The sequence below is a fragment of the Elephas maximus genome, chromosome 12 (genome assembly GCF_024166365.1).
Source record: "Elephas maximus indicus isolate mEleMax1 chromosome 12, mEleMax1 primary haplotype, whole genome shotgun sequence".
In the NCBI taxonomy this organism is placed as follows: Eukaryota; Metazoa; Chordata; class Mammalia; order Proboscidea; family Elephantidae; genus Elephas; species Elephas maximus.
Genome location: NC_064830.1, coordinates 45,113,155 through 45,134,291, shown reverse-complemented (window position 1 = coordinate 45,134,291; position 21,137 = coordinate 45,113,155). Strand labels below are relative to the sequence as shown.

Below are 21,137 nucleotides of genomic sequence, written 5' to 3'. Positions count from 1 at the left end.
GTAAAAACGACAAAAGGGGAGACCTGTGCTTCAATAGCTGATCTTGCTCTGCAGAAGGACAAAGGCAAGGCAGGACCAGACAAAAGAAGGGAGAAAAAAAGAATAAAGGCCCAAGGCCTGAGAAAGTGGAGCTAGCCTGAGGAGGGTGTGAAGCCAACAAAAGGGTCGTTTGGAAAGAGACACTGAGGTGACGGAAAGATGGTGTGACTGAATACTGGGTGCTGCCAGCGTGTGGGAGACACATTCACACAGAGTTGAGGACAGACCGAAAAAGCCTTGCCAAGTCAATGAAAATGGACAGATGTAGGGGGGCAGGGAGTGACACAATGCTCAATTCAGAAGGCAGAAATTCTCCTCATCTCAAGAGAATCTGGTCATTCATAAAACCTCAATCTCATTTGGGCCAAATTATTTTAAATTTAAATGGGGAGTCAAAGGTCTCAGTAGCTGGAAAATGCTGTAAAATATAATCTAAATAATCCAATCAGTCATTCTTTCAATATTATCTACCGAGTGCTTACTCTGAACAATATTTTGTGCTGGAAGCTACATGGAGAAAAAAAGAGGCCCAAATTCTATTTAAAACAGAAAGGTACACTGTTTCGTAATGGAATATCCCATTGCTAAGTTCTTTACCAAAAAAATAACAAAAAACAACCCAAATCCATTGATGTCAGCTTGATTACAACTCATAGCAGCCCTATATGACACAGTAGGGTTTCCAAGGCTGTAAATATTAATAGAAGGGGCCCTTTAAGTGCTCAGCTGCTAACCGAAAGGTTGGCAGTTCAGCTGCTTTTCAAGAGAAAGATGGGTAGTCTGCTTCTGTAAAGATTTATAGCTTTGGAAACTCTATGAGGCAGTTCTAATCTGTCCTATAGGACTGCTATGAGTTGGAATTGACTCGAAGGCAATGAGTTTGGTTTTAGTTTTAATCTTTATGGAAGCAGACTGCCATATCTTTCTCCCGTGGAGCAGCTGGTAGGTTCAAACCTTGACCCTTAGGTTAGCAGCTGAAGCCTTAATCACTACGCCACCAGGGCTCCTTGCTAACCTCTTTCCACCCACTGCCTTCGAGTTGATTCCGACTCATAGCAACCCTGTAGGATAGGACAGAACTGCCCCATAGGGTTTCCAAGGCTGTTAATCTTTACAGAAGCAGACTGCCACGTCTTTCCCCAACATAAAGTAAAAGCCTAGATTGTCGTGAAGAGGCTGTTGGTAGAATTATGAATGTCAAAGGCAATTTGGGTGAGGGCTCAGAAGGAAGTGAGGAGAGCTACAGAGAAAGTCTCCAGAGTTTTGTTATAGATTGAACTGTGTCCCCCAAAACGTGTATCAATTTGGCTAGGCCATGATTCCCAGTATTGTGTGATTGTCCACCATTTTATTATCTAATGTGATTTTCCTATGTGCTGTAAATCCTGTCTCTTTGATGTTAATGAGGTGGGATTAGCTGCAGTTATGTTAATGAGGCAGGACTCAATTTACAAGATTACATTTTGTCTTAAATCAATTTTCTTTTGAGATATAAAAGAGAGAAGCAAGCAGAGAGACCAGAGGACCTCACACCACCAAGAAACAAGAGCCAGGAGAATGGTGTGTCCTTTGGACCGGGGGTCCCGGTACTGAGAAGCTCCTTGACCAGGGAAGACTGATGACAATGACCTTCCCCTAGAGCTGACAGAGAGAGAAAGCTTTCTCCTGAGCCATCCACTTGTGGTATTTCTGTTATAGCAGCCTTAGATAGCTAGCACAGCCTTAGAGAATATATATGGCGCCAGCAACAGAATGTTGCTAGAAATGTGGACATTAAATGTCCTTCTGGAGAGGCCTTAAAAGAAAATGATGAACGTGTGATTGGACAGTGGAGGAAGGGCAATGCTTTTTATAAAGTGGCAAAAAACTTGTTTAAACTATGTTCAAATGTTTGGTAGAAGGTAGAACTTGTAAGTGGTGAACTTGGATATCTGGCTGAAAAGATTTCTAAGTAAGATCTTAAAGGGCCCGTGCGGTTTCTCCTTGCTGCTTATGGTAAAATGTTAGAGGAAAGAGATGGACTTTAAAAAAAAAAAAACTGCAAAAATCAAAGCAGAACTTAAAAATTTTGAAAATTCTGTTGTACAAACTAAAGACACATGTCCTAGAATGTCCATCAAGGATGTGGCTACACAACCTTTTGTTAATGAGATTAAGCCTGTGCCTAATGGATCTAACCAACTACCACAGCAGAAAACACAGTAGCTTGGACTGTAAGGGGACAGAGAAAGAAAAGAAAGACCACTGTCTGACAGGCAGGAAACAGGTCAAAGGAGTTACATCCGTTGTCCTCCAAGAAAAGAAAAGGATCATCCCTGGAACAGCTCAGAGGTCAGCAGAACTGCTGGAAAGAGCACAGGAAGCAGGGCCTTCTTGGTTCAAAGGGTGGGGCCATGGTCTCCTGGATCTCAAAGGGTGGGTTCACAGTTTCCTAGGTTTCAAAGTGTTGGATCTTTGCCAACTTGGTTCTGGAGTGTAGGGTGCTGGGAGATGGGGCTGCCACCCAAAGCTGACAGGGTGAGGCTACCATACCCAAAGGGCAGAAGTACAGGGCCCGCTGGGGCCAAGAGGGTGGGGTCACAACTCAGTTAAGACTGGGAGAATGGGGCCACTCAAAGCCTAGGAAGCAGAGTTGCCATCCTAGTGGGTCTGGAAGACAGAGCTGAAGCCCAGGTTTGAGGGCCCTCCACCCAGAATTCAGAGGGTACAGCCAACACCCAGAGTCTAGAGGGCAGGGCACTTGCCCAGATGGTCCCAAAGACGGGATTATTTTCCCAAACCTTAAAAATTAATGTAAATTCTTCTGCTGGGTTTTGGACTTGCTTTGTGCCCATTATCCCTTCTTTCCCTCCAATTTCTCCCATTTGTAATGGAAATGTATACCTTGTGCCTATTCCACCATTATACTTTGCAAAATGAATAATTTATGATCTAGATTTCACAGGCTCACAGATGAAGAGGAATTTTGCCACAGGATGGAATACACCTAAAGTCTCACCCATATTTCATTTAGATGATTCAGGAGATGAGATTTTAGACTTGGAGTCGATTTAAGATTTTGGGGATGATGTGGTGGGGTGCATACGTTTTGCATGTGGCAAGGACATGAATTTTGAGGGCCAAAGGGTGGAACGTTATGGATTGCACTGTGTCCCCTAAAAACGTGTTGTAAATCCTAACCTCTACGTCTGTGGTTATAATTCCATTTGGGAATGGGTTGTCTTTGTTATATTGATGAGACAGGATTAGTTTAGGGTGTGTCTTAAATCAATCTCTTTTGAGATATAAAAGAGATTAAACAAGCAAGTAGAACAGAGATGAAGGAAGAGAGAGGTCAAGCCACATGAAGATTCCCAATGAGCAGAAGCTTAGAAAAAGAGACAGAAAGCCTTCTTCTAGAGCCAGCACCCTGAATTAGGACTTCTAGCCTCTTAAACTGTGAGAAAATAAATGTCTGTTTGTTAAAGCTACCCACTTGTGGTATTTCTGTTATAGCAGCACTAGATAACCAAGACATTGACCAAACACAATTGCTGTTCCCTACCCCAAAGCCAGAACAGCCTTGGAATAACACCTTTCTACCAGTCACAGGTGTCTGATTGTTCCTGTAGCTGGTACAGAAGCAGGGTGGAAAGCCAGGCCAATCCCACACAAGGAAGGATCAGCAAAGCTGGGCTGCGAGCAATTTTGGAACATCCTGAACTCTCCAAGTCCTCAGCTACTAGAAACACAGCTGTGCTCCAAGAGGTTACAGGGGAACTGACTCAGCATAGAGCTATCTATTCCTACTAGTTCCAAGGGTGGGTGCTTCAGAAAGTCCTATTCATTTTTTCTGTTTCATTGATATCCCACAGTTCCCTGCCCTGGCCCCTTGGGATAAAAGATTAAAGGGACAGTCAAAATGTTATCTTGGTGGGCATACATTTTGGGGGAAGGTTATGGTGAGAATGATGATGGCAATGATAACTAATTTTTATTGGACTGTGCCAGACACTGATCTCAGCACTATACATGTTTAACTCATATAATCCTCATAACAACCCTATGAGGTAGATACTATAGTCATGCCCATTTAACAGATGAAAGTGAGTCCCTGAGACAAGAGAAATTAGCCCAAGGATAGACAGAAAATTGCTGAGTTGGGATTTGAACTGAGGACTGTGCACATTGCCTCCGAGTACCAATTGTGAGGAGGCAGTCCAGGCCGGAGAAGGCAAGGGAAAAAGTACAAAGCTTAGCTGTATTGATGAGAGGGCATGAGGGACCCAGAGGGTGCTATGGTCGAATCTATTATAAATTAAACAAGTTTCAAAGGTTGAAATAGAAAACAAAAAAAAATCAACAATGAATTTCTTTTGTTAAAGTACATAATTTATGCTCACTTTGTAAGTAAATATCAAAGTTCACTAAAAATTCATACTACAGTATGTCATATTAAAAAAAAAATAAGGTAAAGAGGTCTTGAAATTATTTCTTATTTATCCATTAGCAGTGCAATAAAGGAGCCCCGGTGGTGGATTGGTTAAGCGCTCCGGTACTAACCAAAAGGTCGGCAGTTTGAATCCACCAACCAACCACTCCTTAGAAACCCTGTGGAGGGAGTTCTACTGTGTCCTATAGGGTCGCTATGAGTAGGAATCAATTCAATGGCAATGGGTTTGGTTTTTGGTTTAATGCAATAAAATCAGAACATCTTCTTGAAAAAAATTTTAACACACTTGTTCTCACTTGACCCCATATTACACCAGCTTCACTCTGCAGGATTTCACATCTGTGACGATTTTCTGCATTATTGTTTTCCCACAGGATTCCACGGACTAAGTCTTAGAAGACCTTTCTGAAGTATTTTCGTACAGCCCAGAAAAGAAACATGTATAAACAGGATCAGATTCTGTCAGAAATTGGTAAATTTTTACACCAGAAAAATAGATTTGGGTCTCAGACACCATTTTCTAATAACACTGGTTTCTCTGCCCCTCAGCATTTATCTAAACTCTAACTGAAAAGGAAAAGTTCAGCAAAAACAATTTACTTTTGCCTGAGAGACTTGTCCACAGTTACGACGCCCATAGTGTCATCTGATGAAGCATCATGCTTAAGATCCTGGGTCGGGGGCTATTAAGGAAGCAGGGAGAGGTGGGGACAGCACAAAGGAAGCCCACAGCAAGTCCTCAAGCTTCATTTTGGCCAACTATGTAAACGTCCCTTGCTGTAGAACTGTTCCCAGTGGGGGAAACAAGCAGTGCATTGAGAACAATGTTAACTCCCCAGCTTAAACGCACATCTCACGGAGGCTATGCTGCAAATGGCCAGGTCTACATGTCCCGTGAACATCTTTTGTGTACCTAGCTGAGGTCTCCAAGCTGAGGAGATGGGGGTTAAGAATGGCACCCCAAAATCCTGGGGACATATAGTCCTTCTTTGGGGCCACTCTGCCTCTGCCTGTCTGAGCCCTATCCCTGAATGTCCTCCCAGGGCCAGCCTCAGCAGAAGGTGAGAAGGGGATGCTCTTTTCTCTCCACCTTCCCTGCAAAAACATGCTGGTCAAACTGGCATTCCTCATCTATGGACTCCCCGCCATGAGGAAAGGCCTGAGACGGATGTTCATACAACTTCAATGGGATTATACCCTTTTTAAAAACTCACAAAATTATTACAAAAAGGATAAACCAACAAAACATTCCTTCCTCAAACTTTTCTCCTTAAGTAATAACATGAAAAATTATCTATATTGAAACTCTTTCACAAGAAACCCCCTTCATTGTCAGATTTCTGGTTTCTCATCTTGGAATTTCTGGTTTTCACCTACTCTGAATATGAGTTGACATCGACTCCATGGCAATGTGTTTTATGTGCGTGTGTGTATCATTGCTGTTTTGTGCCATTGAGTCGATTCTGACTCATAGTGACCATATGTGACAGAGTAGAGCCGCCCCATAGGGTTTCCTAGGCTATAAATCTCTACCAGAGCAGATCACCAGGACTTCTCTTCTGCGGAACGGCTGGAGCGGATTCAAACCGCTGACCTTTCAGTTAGCAGCCGAGGGCTTAACCACTGCACCACCAGAGTATTTGCTCATACTCTCTCTCTCTATATATATATATCAACCCAACAGGACAGGGTAGAACTGCCCCACAGGGTTTCCAAGGCTGTAATCTTTACAGAAGTTGACTGCCACATCTTTCTCCCATGGAATCTTTCGGTTAACAGCTAAGTGCTTAATCACGGCATCACCAGGGCTCCTTATATAGTGATGGTTAATTTTTGTGTCAACTTGACTAGGCTATGGTTCCCAGTAGTTCTGTGAAACACTAGACTAGTTGCTCTTCCATAATATAATCTAATGCCTTCCATCATGTGATGTGATCAATCAGTTGAAAGGAGGGCTCCTTAGGGTGTGGTCTGCTTCAGGCTATACATAGATATTTTAGTAGCATTTCACTCTCTCTGGACTCTGGGCTCTTACCATTGCCTGACCTTCCTACCTACAAATCTTGGGGCAAAATTCTGGATAAGTCTCCAGCCTGGTGCCTGACTTACAGATTTTTGGACTCATCAGCCCCCCACAACCCTGTGAGCCGAAAGAAGTCTCCAGCCTGTCACTAAAGCTATGCATTTTGGACTTGCCAGCCCCCACAATTTAGTGAGCCAATCCCTTGAAATAAATCTCTTTACATATAATGGTTTCATATGCATGTGAAAGCCAGACAATGAATAAGGAAGACCGAAGAAGAATAGATGACTTTGAACTATGGTGTTGGTGAAGAATATAGAATATACCATGGACTGCCAGAAGATTGACCAAATCTTTCTTGGAAGAAGCACAGCCAGAATGCTCTTAGAAAAGAGGATGGTTAGGTTTCGTCTTTGGACATGTTACCAGAAGGGACCAGCCCCTGGAAAGAACATCATGTATGGTAAAGTGGAGGGTCAGCGAAAGAGGGGAAGACCCTCAAAGAAATGGATTGACACAGTGGCTGCAAAGATAACCTCAAACATAGCAACGATTATGAGGATGGTGCAGGACCAGGCAGTGTTTTGTTCTGTTGTACATAGAGTCGCTGTGAGTCAGAACCGACTCGATGGCACCTAATAATGACATATATACACGTACACATACATACATATACATATCTATATATACAAAATCAAGAACATCCAATGAGATAAACAGTCCAGCTAGTCTTTCCAGAAGTTTCATAAATTCTGAGAGGCACCTCATCAAAGTACCACTCTTTAAAACCAGCTAGACACAGCCCACGTCTGCTTTCCTGTGGCAACCCTGGTTTCCTCAGTACAATCCAAGCAAGAGGCCTTCAGGATTGTCAACTACCACTTGCTCTGGGCAAGAACCAACGGTCACACCACAGCACCTCACCTTTTGCACCAATTTGTTTAAAAAAGAAAATCCTGACGTTTTCAAGGCTAGTTTAAAAGAGCCAAAAGTGAATCAGTTACCATAATGGCAAATATGTCTCACCAATTAGTTCTCTGATGTTCTGTAATTTACCTAAGTTTCTTCCACTCTTGGAACAAAAATGCTTCTGCCTTTTTTTCCAAAATAAATGTCAATTTAAATTATAAGCCTTATGCTTAAAAGTCACCTTTACCTTGTCAGTTAGATAATTATGGAAGAAAAGCTGTAAAATCCTGGCTTTTGGCTGTCATTTCACATGTCAAGGCACTGCAGCTCTGAATGAGAGGTTTAGACAGTGAGCAAGACTAGGGTGCATCACAAACTCTGCTTAATCCCTGTTAAGTGTTTCCATTTCTGTTCATCTGGTCTCCCGTGGGCAGGCAGCCACCTCCTATCACACAGCCACCCCAGTCTTAGGTCAGCAGACAATACCTGCAAAGGACGCACTGGCTTGGGTGTGGTCACTGGCAAAGGGAAGCACTGGTCCCCAGGCTGCCGGCTCCAAGACCAGGAGCCGCACCCTTGGCGGACAATCTCCACTACCGCTTCTCCCTGATTTTACCAAAATCCGCACCAGCTCTAAGGGCTCACTCTAGGAACACACAACCAGCCCTTCGACCTGGGACGCCTGGCAAACAAAGCCAACTGACTCGGGGAAATGTCCTCTGCATCCAGGCGACCTCCGGCCTCTGGGACCTGCGTGCCTGCGGGGCCTCTGGGCGCCGCGAGCCTCACCACGTCTCGGCTGCCGGTCAGTCGCGCGGGTCCGGCGGCGGCGCCGCAGCAAGGAGGCTCCAGAAGCCGGGGCCCGCGGCTCTGTGCTGGCGGACAAGCTTGGGGGACGCGTGACTCCCACCCTGGAATTCACGGCCGGGCTGGGTGACCCAACGTAAACCTCGCAGAGACGAACACGGGTTGTTCTTCGACCCCACGTGCCCTGAGATTTCTGCAGGTGTATTTTTTGCACAGAAAACTGCTAACTTGAGTTCTGGGGGCCCGAGTTCGTTGTCGGGTGAATACTCGCGGCGGCTATTGTTCTCCGGGTCTCCGGGCGGGAGCCGTCCCCCATTCCACGTCCCCGGCAGCATCTGCCGCTGGGCAAGACCTCTCAGCCCGCGAAGAAAGGGTGTGCCGGGGGCGCTGCGGCTTATCGCAAAACCGTGAGCCTGTCCTCACCGGCTTGTCTAAAGCCGGGAGACAAAGCTCCTCGTGGGATCAGCCCAGCCCTGTCCGGGATCCGCCATCCTGGGTCCGAGGGCCACGCCCAGCAGGCCACCTGGGTCACCAGGCCCCACAGCTTAGAGCTGAGGGTCTTCAGGCCCGAAAGCCGCCTCTCAGCTGCCCGCCCCTCCCTCTTCGGGAGACACCGCTTCCCCAGGGGAGCCTTCCCCCCAACAGCGGGGTCTCCTCCTCCCTCCCAGCCTTCCTCCCCAAACCCAGACGGTCTCCACCCTCTGCATCTCTCCTCCCCTCCTCATTCTCCAGCCTCTTGTCGCCGCCACCTGCGCCGAGCTCCTTCTCTCCCTCCTCAGACTTGGCTCCCTTCTCATTCCTCCTCAAACCCTTGTCCCCACCGAGCTGTACCAACTACCCTTCCCCGTCTTTGCTCAAACCAAAGCCCCTGCCTTCACCTTTCCCCTTCCCGGCTTCTCTCCAGCTCACACTCGGTCCTCTCCCTAGGCCTGGGGCGTCAACGTCGCTCGCCCGCCAAGCTCAATGCTGCCAGGCGGGCTCCTGCGCTGGGCTCAAGCGGAGGGACCCCACTCGGCGCCGGATCCGGGCCGGACAGCGGCGGGAGGCCTTTGTGATTCCTGCAGGTGCCTTGGAGGCGACGGGCGAGTCCGCTCCGTTAACCCGACGGGTGAACACGGCGCCGGGTCCGGTCTAGGTTGGGCAAATCCCAGCTCCGAGGCGAGATGGACGGAGGGTGTGTATACGGACGGTGGGTGGGGGACCGGGGATAGCGCCGATTCAGGGACTCGGGTAGGGCGGGCCCGCGGCCAGAGAAGCCACCTTCCAGCCTTCACTGCCCCTAGAGGAGCGACTGTTGGGCACCTACTGTGTGCTAGGCGTGAAACGCCCTCAACCAAGCCGCCTCTTACCCCAGTTCCTTGCAATCCCACGAACACATATTAAACGCTTGCTGTGATCAAGGCACCGCACCACGCTCTGCGGGCGTAAAAAGAGGGCCTGATTCGGGCCCCAGCTTAGCCTCGATGGGCCCCCACCCAATGCCAAACCACACTTTCCACCGCGTCCCCTGCATCTCGGGCCCCTAGGCGCACTCCGATGCCCGCCCTTTTGTGCGCTTCACCGAGAACAGGGGGGCGGCGAGATGGATGTCGCAGCCCGGGGAGGGTAAGCCCACCGCCCGCCCAGCCATCACCCACTCCTCCGGGACGCTGCAGCTGCGAGGGTCCGTGGGTCGGTCCGTCTCTCCTGCTTCGCCGCGGCGCGGGAGCTGCGGGTACTCGGGGCGAAGGCAGCTGCACGCGCGCTCGCAGGATCGCCGCCTTAGCGCCTGGCGCTGGAGCCGGGAGCCGAGAGCGGGGGAGGTGATGTGGGGAGCTGGGGGTGGTCTCGGCCAATCACGGAGCAGACGGCTCCTCCTCCGCGCTCCCCACCTCGCGCTGGCAGGTTAGGGGAAGGCGGGGACAGGCGGCGCCCCGCATAGTCGCCGCGGCGCGGCCACCGCCTGTGGACTACAACTCCCGACAGGCCCTGCTGCAGGCCCGGGGTCCGACAGGGGACAGAGGGCGCGTCCTAGGAATCTGCTGACCTCCCTCGCGCCCTTCTCCGCGTTCCTGACCGTTTCCATGGCGACTCGCAACACTTCACAAAGCCCGGGTGCTCCGACGCGCTGATGCACGAGTCCCCTGAGAGGGCTACGGGCGGGTCCCAAGGAAACGCCACCTCCCCTCCCCCTCCAGATCCCCACCCCGGGAGCTGAAACAATGCCCCGGTCGCCACTCCCCGGCTACTGCCGGGCCTGCCCTTAGCTGCGGGGCCCTGCTGGGGCCGCTTGGTGCCCCCCGAAACCCGGTCCGACGCCTTTGAAGTGGGCGCTCGGCGAGACTGCAGGATGACGGCGGTGGGCGGGGGGGAAGGGTAGTCGTTATGGGAAAATTGTTCTCACGTACAAAGTGGACAGCCAGTCGGGCCCGAAGTTCATTCCCTTGGCGGCGAAGATTTCGCCAGGTGCTGCGCTGGGGCTTCTCCAGGCCGAGCTCTCTGGCGGAGCTGCCTGTCCTATTTCTGGCATCTCCTTTCAAGGGATAGTGAGGTCTCTGGAAATGTTTTATAACCCAATTTACATTCAATTTACCTTTTTTTTCACGTTTTAAATAAACACTTAATGTACAAAAACAACAAATCTAAAAAAGGAGGATCACCCCTTTATCCCACCTTCCTAGCTAATCTCTCAAACCTTTGCTTGTATCTGTTATTTTATGTGGCTGTAATAATAGCTTAGGTACGGTTTAGTAATTTGTCTCTTTTGACATCTCTCCAAAGGAGTTGCTATTGACAAGGTGTTAAAATGCGTCTCTGAGTCCTCATTCCAGGGTCCCCTGGGGAACCCCAACGGCTGCTGTGGAAGCACCTCTCTTCCAGGGCCCCGGGGATGCTTTGGAGGAGAGGGACTACCCTGGCTGCCTTGTGGACACAATCATGGTCCCCGTCAGGTGGTTCCCTGTGAGTGTTTTCAAACAACGTGATGCTTCACTGTGAAGGGTCCCTCCTCCTCCGTTCAGGAAAACCTACACTGGCGCGGGCCCTGCAGAGCCCCCTGAGACAGCGCCCCGGTGGACCACTTTCTTTGTGTTCCTTCCCTGCAGGCCCCGGGCCTGGACCAGGCCAGGCTGGCGTCTGGGGGGATGCAGCTCTGGATTACCCCACTGGGTCTCCACTTCTCCTGGGAGACTAGTTTGCATCTCTCCGCGTTCCCCTTCCCCACTTCCCCCATGATGAGCTTGGGCAGGGTACCCTCAAATGAGCCTAGGAGCCATCCCTAAAGCATCCCCAATCCAGGGGACTCAGGGACATATGGCTGTGAAAACTTGAGAGGGAGTGGCTCGTTAGGGGCAGTGCCCTAGAGAGTCCCCTAAACTGGCCAGGCTCTCAGCCCGACCCAGGGGTTTAGGCAAAATGGATCCAGCCTGGGGGAGGTGGAGGGGAGCCTAAGAGTCTGGTTCTCTGCTGCAGGGACCGCTGGCGGCTACCCGAGTTGGGTGATGCCTAAGGTGGAGGCGGCCCTCTAGCGGCAGAAACATTTTAAGCAGCATTTAACAACAACAACAAAAAACCCAAACCCATTGCCATATAGTCGATTTCAACCTCATAGAACAGAGGAGAACTACCCCATAGGGTTTCCAAAGAGCGACTGGTGGATTCGAACTGCCAACCTTTTGGTTAGCAGCCGAACGCTTAGCCATTGCGCCACCAGGGCTCCATGCAGTATTTAGTGGACCTCAAATTTGGCTTCCGTTGCTTCTTTGCTTTCTTGAGCCTGTCTTCCCTCATCAGGGAAAGAGCGGCCTCTAGGTCGTCGGTCGGCTTGGAATTTTGCTAAAGGTTGTATCTAACCCTGAGGTTGTAAATGTCCTCAGTACTTTACTTTATCACTTATTTATTTTTAATCTAGGCTCTCTCTCCTGGGAAGTAGAATCAGCACAGGATGTGGAGTTACACCTCCCTGGGTTGGAATCCTTGCTCCCCCAGCCTTCCCACTTTTTGACCTTAAGGAAGTCACTTAGTCCATCTGAGCCTCAGCTCCCCCCAGAACAAAAGAGTCCTGACACATTCTTTTAACCTTGTTGTGTAATTACACAAGGAAATGCATACAAAGAGCATTACACACTACTTCGCATTCAACACAACAACGACAACAACACAGTACTTGGCATAGAGCATGTACTCAACGAATGTAGTTATTATTATTCATGTATTCTAGGGTAAATGGTTATTGAACAGTGTGAAGTATGTAAGAATATGTGACATGCTGACAATAGCCACAAAAGGCATATGTTGTAGTTTTTATTAGGAAGCTCATATGAGCAACTCAAACAAACTGGAATATGAATTCAGACAAGGGCGAACTCAGTTCTAAACAAGTTGTCAGGGAATGGAGGTGCTGGACTCTGATTTCATCTGAATATTGAAGAAAGGTTTGAGATCTAATGAATGGTTCCAAGCAGAGGATTAAACGATGAAGGAGCAAAAGCCAAGAGGTGTTTGGAAGACAGCTGAGGAGCCCACCTTGTCTTGAAGGTCAAGACCATGAATGGGAGTGGTGGGAATATATGAGGGAAAGTAAGGTAGGCTGATGTGGAGACCAGACTTCACGAAGCCCAGGGCTACTTGTTTTATGAGTAAATATGTCCTGGGTTCCCAATAACCTTAACAACAAACTTCAGAATGAGGTACACTCATGATCAAGCCAAGAGCTAGCCATATAAGTGGGAGAGAGGAAAATCACACTTATCAAACTCCTACCATGAACCCAGGACTATTGGTGTTTTGCAATACATCGTTTAATCCTTACAACTCCATATAGCAGGTAGCATTGCACATTTTTTACAGATGATGATATCAAGACTTGGCTAATAATTTGCTCGGAAAGTCACACTTCTAGTAAGTAGCAGAACCTGGCTTCCAAGCTAGGTCTGCCTGATTCCAAAGCTGAGCCCTGCCCACCCCAGCACAGCCTTCCCTACAGTCCCTCCAGAGGGCTGGGTCTGCAGTGCAGTGGAAGACTGTGGTGACCATGAAGGATGCTCAAGGAGGGCCTCTTGAACCCAGGTGTTCCTTCATCTGCAGTTGCAGCCTGTTTCTCCTCCTGGTGCTGGCTGGGAAAGGGAGTTTTCCAGTATTCATGAGGAATTTTACATTAGGTTTCTTCCTCAGTTTTATATTAGGTTTCTTCCTCAGTCTTCTCTTACCTTTCCCCCTTTATAGAACTACTTCTCAATGACTATTCTAGTGTAGAGACTGTTGTGAAAAACAAAGTCTACTTATTAGCCATTAAAAAAAATATATGAATCACAGGCATTTCACCAAAGAGCACATTCAAGTAGCCAACAAACACGTGAAAAGATGCTCACTATCACTGGCCATTAGAGAGATACAAATCAAAACTACAATGAGATACCATCTCACCCCTGCTAAAATGGCATTTGTCCAAAAAAAAAAAACAGAAAACAAATGCTGGCAAGGATGTGGGGAGATTAGAACCCTCATTCACTGCTGCTGGGATTATAAAATGGTACAACCACTATGGAAAACAGTATGGCATTTCCTAAAAAAAAAAAAAAACTAGAAATAGAACTACCTAATGATCCAGCAATCCCTCTTCTAGGTACACACCCTAGAGATCTAATACTAAAGACACAACCAGACATACACACACCTACGTTCACTGAAGCACTGTTTACAGCAAAAAGATGGAAACAACCTAAGAGCCCATCAATGGATAAATGGATAGACAAAATGTGGTACATACATACAATGGAATACTATAGAGCCAAAAAGAATAATGATGAGTTCTCAAAATATAACATGGATGCATCTGGAGGACATTATGCGGAATGAAATAAGTCCATTACAAAAAAAAGACAAATACTGTATGATCTCACTATTATAAAAAAGACACGAATAGGTATACATATTGAAACCGACAATCACTGGTGGTCACCAGGGACAGGTGGTGGGAGGGTGGGGGGTGGAAGGTTAGTTCCCCAGATAGCAGACACTTGTTATTTCTGGTGGTGAGAAATGTAATACCAAATGTGGGTGAAGTGTGCATAGCTTGACCAAAGTGAGTGATGTGATGTCACTAAGAGGTATGCATGAAAAAAGAACTTCTTTTGTAAATGTTATAATATGTACAACTGTGCATCAACAACTAAATAATAGGAATGTGCTTACATGTGTTTGTAGGTATGCATAGAAGTGTGTAGGTATGCATAGAAATGTATAGGTATATATATGTGTGTACATACGTGGGCATATAGAGATGTATCTCCATGCAGGTGTATATATATGTAAGTTCATACACACAATAAAGCACATACCAAACCCGTTGCTGTTGAATCGATTCCGACTCATAGCAACCCTATAGGACAGGGTAGAACTGCCTCATAGAGTTTCCAAGGAGCACCCGGAGGATTTGAACTGCCGACCTTTAAGGTTAGTAGCTATACCACTTAACCACTATGCCACCATAAAGCACATAGGAGGCACAAACATGGATACTTCTTAGACTTAACCAAAGACCTGCCAGAATTGGTTTACAGGGTCTGAAGGCTTAGGACCATAGTCTCGTGCGACAAGTCGGTCCATTGGCATAATATAGTACATAAAGTTTATGTTCTACACCCTAGCTAGGTAAGTAAGCGTCTTAAAAGTTTGTGAGCAGCCATCTAAGATACAACCATCAGTCTCTGTGCGTCTGGAATAAAAGATAAAGAAGGAAACCAAAGACTCGGAGAAGAAAGTGGCCCACAGGACAAACAGTCTACATGAACCACGACCTCATCCACTCTGAGACCAGAAGAACTAGATGGTGTTAGGCCACCACTGCTGACAATTCTGATCAGGGCCATAATAGATGGATCCTGATAGAATGGGAGCAAAATGTGGAACAGAACTCAAATTTGTAAAAAGTCCAAACTTACTGGACCGGTTGAGACTAGAGGACCCCCTGAGACTATTACTCTGAGATACTCTTTAAACCTTGAACCAAAAGTATTCCATGAAGTCATCTTTTAGCTAAATAACAGATTGGCTCATAAAACAAACAATATCATCCATGAGTACTGTGGTCCTTAAAAAAATTATCTCTATGAGACCAAATGGTCAATATTTTCTCAAAAACAAAGGCAAGAAGGCAATGGGGAAGGGAAAACAGATTACTGGAAATGAAACAACCAGGATGGAAATAAAGAGAAAGTTGACACGTTGTGAAAAATGTAACCTATGTCACTGAAAGAATTGTGTAGAAATTGTTAAACAACAACCTAATTTGCTGTGTAAACCTTCACCAAAAACACAGTAAAATATTTTAATTATTTTTAAAAAATGTGAGCCAGCAATATCAATTTTCTATATCAGATCAGTGTCAGAGGACAGGAGCCAGAAGAGAGACAGGAAGACAGACAAATGGACGTTGAGAGAGGGGGACGGGACAGCTGAGGAAGCACGAAGGAGATCAAAAGACACAGAGACAAGATGGCGGACTAGGTGGACGCTACCGCGGATCCCTCTTGCAACAAAGACTCGGAAAAACAAGTGAATCGATCACATACATAGCAATCTACGAACTCTGAACAACAAACACAGACTTAGAGACGGAGAACGAACAAATACGGGCAGACAGCGATCGTTTTCAGAACTAGGAGCCAGCGTACCAGGCAGGTGACCTTCGGAGCCCGATCTGGGGCAGAGCCCGGGGGGGAGACGGCACAGACAAGGGGCCCAGCCCTACCCCCCAAAACCCATCCTGGGAGGGAGTCTAGCTGGTTGGCGCGGGCGGCGTAGCGGCGCAGCCAGTGGGAGAAGCACCCGGGAGGCAGTGACTGATCTTGGAGCGGGGACAGCAGCGTCCCAGCCGGGGAGCCGTCCCTCCGGGAGTTTGGCGGGAAGCGGGAGTGGCACAAGTGTGGGAATCAGCTATATTTCCCTAAAGCGACCCCGGGGGGGGGGCCCAGACGTTCGTGCGGGGGATGCCCACCCAGTTCCCGCGTGCGGCGCGGCGCACCGGAGGGAGAAGTCCCCGGGAGGAAGTGACTGGTCTTGGAGCGGGGAGAGCAGCGTCCCAGCCGGGGAGCCGTCCCGCTGGGATTTTGGCGAGAGCGGGCAGGGTGTGAGCGCGGGGTCCAGTTATATTCCCCTGAATAGACCCTGGGGGCGGGCCCAGCCGTTCGTGCGGGAGACGCCCACCCCGTTCGGGCAAGCGGAGTGGCGCGCTGGAGGGAGAAGTCCCCGAGAGGAAGTGACTGGTCTTGGAGCAGGGAGAGTAGCGTCCCAGCTGGGGAGCCGTCCCGCCGGGTATTTGGCGGATGCAGGCGGAGCGTGAACGCGGGGATCAGCTCTATATTCTGTGGTACTACACTCCTAGCTCTCTGATCCCTCCCCCACCCTCCCCAGGCGGCTCCATTAACATCCGAATACCCTGAGCCAGAGGGAGAATTCAGATAGGGATCTGACTGCATTTTTTTTTAAGCTGATTACCTAGAAAAACTAGTTTCCCAGTGATGGCTCGGAGACAACAATCCATATCAAACCACTTAAAGAAGCAGACCATGACAGCTTCTCCAACCCCCCAAACAAAAGAATCAAAATCTTTCCCAAATGAAGATACAATCCTGGAATTATCAGATACAGAATATAAAAAACTAATTTACAGAATGCTTAAAGATATCACAAATGAAATTAGGGTAACTGCAGAAAAAGCCAAGGAACACACTGATAAAACTGTTGAAGAACTCAAAAAGATTATTCAAGAACATAGTGGAAAAATTAATAAGTTGCAAGAATCCATAGAGAGACAGCATGTAGAAATCCAAAAGATTAACAATAAAATTACAGAATTAGACAACGCAATAGAAAGTCAGAGGAGCAGACTCGAGCAATTAGAATGTAGACTGGGGCTTCTGGAGGACCAGGGAATCAACACCAACACAGCTGAAAAAAAAATCAGATAAAAGAATTTAAAAAAATGAAGAAACCCTAAGAATCATGTGGGACTCTATCAAGAAGGATAACTTGCGAGTGATTGGAGTCCCAGAACAGGGAGGGGGGACAGAAAACACAGAGAAAATAGTTGAAGAACTCCTGACACAAAACTTCCCTGAAATCATGAAAGATGAAAGGATATCTATCCAAGATGCTTATCGAACCCCATTTAAGATTGATCCAAAAAGAAAAACACCAAGACATATTATCATCAAACTTGCCAAAACCAAAGACAAACAGAAAATTTTAAAAGCAGCCAGGGAGAAAAGAAAGGTTTCCTTCAAGGGAGAATCAATAAGAATAAGTTCAGACTACTCAGCAGAAACCACGCAGGCAAGAAGGGAATGGGACGACGTATACAGAGCACTGAAGGAGAAAAACTGTCAGCCAAGGATCATATATCCAGCAAAACTCTCTCTGAAATATGAAGGAGAAATTAAGATATTTACAGATAAACACAAGTTTAGAGAATTTGCAAAAACTAAACCAAGACTGCAAGAAATGCTAAAGGAGATTGTTTGGCCTGACGACCAATAATATCAGGTTCCAGCACAATACAAGGTCACAAAACAGAACGTCCTGATATCAACGCAACTCAAATAGGGAAAGCACAAAAACAAACAAATTTTGATTAATTCTAAAAAATAAATAAATAAACAAAATAATACACATAACAGGAAATCATGGAAATCAATAGATAAATGATCACAATAATCAAAAAGAGGGACTAAATATAGGAGGCATTGAACTGCCAGATGGAGAGTGATACAAGGCGATACAGAATGATACAAGTTAGGTTTTTACTTAGAAAAATAGGGGTAAATAATAAGGTAACCACAAAAAGGAATATCAATTCCATAACTCAAGAAAAAAGCCGAGAAAAACGTAAAGACTCAACTAACATAAAGTTAAACATTATGAAAATGAGGATCTCACAATCTACTAAGAAAAACGTCTCAGTACAAAAAAGTATGTGGAAAAATGAAATGGCCAACAACACACATGAAAAGGCATCAAAATGACAGCACTAATAACTTATTTATCTATAATTACGCTGAATGTAAATGGACTAAATGCACCAATAAAGAGACAGAGAGTCACAGACTGGATAAAGAAACACGATCCATCTATATGCTGCCTACAAGAGACACACCTTAGACTTAGAGACACAAACAAACTAAAACTCAAAGGATGGAAAAAAATATATCAAGCAAATAATAAGCAAAAAAGAAGAGGAGTAGCAATATTAATTTCTGACAAAATAGACTTTAGACTTAAATCCGCCACAAAGGATAAAGAAGGACACTATATAATGATAAAAGGCACAATTGATCAGGAAGACATAACCATATTAAATATTTACGCACCCAATGACAGGGCTGCAAGATACATAAATCAAATTTTAACAGAATTGAAAAGTGAGATAGATACCTCCACAATTATAGTAGGAGACTTCAACACACCACTTTCGGAGAAGGACAGGACATCCAGTAAGAAGCTCAATAGAGACACGGAAGACCTACTTACAACAATCAACCAACTTGACCTCATAGACTTATACAGAACTCTCCACCCAACTGCTGCAAAATATACTTTTTTTTCTAGCGCACATGGAACATTCTCTAGACTAGACCACATATTAGGTCACAAAACAAATCTTTGCAGAATCCAAAACATCGAAATATTACAAAGCATCTTCTCAGACCACAAGGCAATGAAGCTAGAAATCAATAACAGAAAAACTAGGGAAAAGAAATCAAATACTTGGAAAATGAACAATACCCTCCTAAAAAAAGACTGGGTTATAGAAGACATCAAGGAGGGAATAAGGAAATTCATAGAAAGCAACGAGAATGAAAATACTTCCTATCAAAACCTCTGGGACACAGCAAAAGCAGTGCTCAGAGGCCAATTTATATCGATAAATGCACACATACAAAAAGAAGAAAGAGCCAAAATCAGAGAACTGTCCCGACAACTTGAACAAATAGAAAGTGAGCAACAAAAGAACCCATCAGGCACCAGAAGAAAACAAATAATAAAAATTAGAGCTGAATTTTTTTAAATGAATTAGAGAACAGAAAAACCATTGAAAGAATTAACAAAGCCAAAAGCTGGTTCTTTGAAAAAATTAACAAAATTGATAAACCATTGGCTAGACTGACTAAAGAAAAACAGGAAAGCAAACAAATAACCTGAATAAGAAACGAGAAGGACCACATCACAACAGAGCCAAATGAAATTAAAAGAATCATTTCAGATTACTACGTAAAATTGTACTCTAACAAATTTGAAAACCTAGAAGAAATGGATAAATTCTTGGAAAAATACTACCTACCTAAACTAACACACTCAGAAGTAGAACAACTAAATAGACCCATAACAAAAAAAGAGATTGAAACAGTAATCAAAAAACTTCCAAAAAAAAAGTCCTGGCCCGGACGGCTTCACTGCAGAGTTCTACCAAACCTTCAGAGAAGACTTAACACCACTACTACTGAAGGTATTTCAAAGCATAGAAAATGACGGGATACTACCCAACTCATTCTATGAAGCTACCATCTCCCTGATACCAAAACCAGGTAAAGACATTACAAAAAAAGAAAATTATAGACCTATATCCCTCACGAACATAGATGCAAAAATCCTCAACAAAATTCTAGCCAATAGAATCCAACAACACATCAAAAAAATAATTCACCCTGATCAAGTGGGATTTATACCAGGTATGCAAGGCTGGTTTAATATCAGAAAAACCATTAATGTAATCCATCACATAAATAAAACAAAAAATAAAAACCACATGATCTTATCAATAGATGCAGAAAAGGCATTTGACAAAGTTCAACACCCATTTATGATAAAAACTCTTACCAAAATAGGAATTGAAGGAAAATTCCTCAGCATAATAAAGGGCATCTATGCAAAGCCAACAGCCAATATCACTCTAAACGGAGAGAAACTGAAAGCATTTCCCTTGAGAACGGGAACCAGACAAGGATGCCCTTTATCACCGCTCTTATTCAACATCGTACTTGGAGTCCTAGCCAGGGCAATTAGGCTAGACAAAGAAATAAAGGGTATCCAGATTGGCAAGGAGGAAGTAAAGCTATCACTATTTGCAGATGACATGATCGTATACATGGAAAACCCTAAGGAATCCTCCAGAAAACTACTGAAACTAATAGAAGAGTTTGGAAGAGTCTCAGGTTATAAAATAAACATACAAAAATCACTTGGATTCCTCTACATCAACAAAAAGAACACCGAAGAGGAAATAACCAAATCAATACTATTCACAGTAGCCCCCAAGAAGATAAAATACTTCGGAATAAATCTTACCAAAGATGTAAAAGACCTATACAAAGAAAACTATAAAACTCTGCTACAAGAAATTCAAAAGGACATACTTAAGTGGAAAAACATACCCTGCTCATGGATAGGAAGACCTAACATAGTAAAAATGTCTATTCTACCAAAAGCCATCTATACATATAACGCACTTCCAATCCAAATACCAATGTCATATTTTAAGGGGATAGAGAAACAAATCACTAATTTCATATGGAAGGGAAAGAAGCCTCGGATAAGCAAAGCATTACTGAAAAAGAAGAAGAAAGTGGGAGGCCTCACTCTGCCTGATTTCAGAACCTATTATACAGCCACAGTAGTCAAAACAGCCTGGTACTGGTACAACAACAGGCACATAGACCAACGGAACAGAATTGAGAATCCAGATATAAATCCATCCATGTATGAGCAGCTGATATTTGACAAAGGACCAGTGTCAGTCAATTGGGGAAATGATAGTCTTTTTAACAAATGGTGCTGGCATAACTGGATATCCATTTGCAAAAGAATGAAACAGGACCCATACTTCACACCATGCACAAAAACTAACTCCAAGTAGATCAAAGACCTAAACATAAAGACTAAAACGATAAAGAT

The 21,137-nt window shown here is 45.4% G+C and overlaps 1 protein-coding gene across 1 annotated transcript in view; it reads right to left on the bottom strand.

Annotated features, from left to right (window-relative positions):
- The window catches only part of DPYSL5 (dihydropyrimidinase like 5), a 113,045-nt gene extending 103,161 nt beyond the window's left edge, over window positions 1-9,884 (bottom strand). The window contains exon 1 of the mRNA XM_049902800.1: window positions 9,848-9,884. The gene's annotated coding sequence lies outside the window, so the exon portion shown is untranslated. The remainder of the gene's footprint in view (window positions 1-9,847) is intronic.
- Between the last annotated feature and the right edge of the window lie 11,253 nt (window positions 9,885-21,137).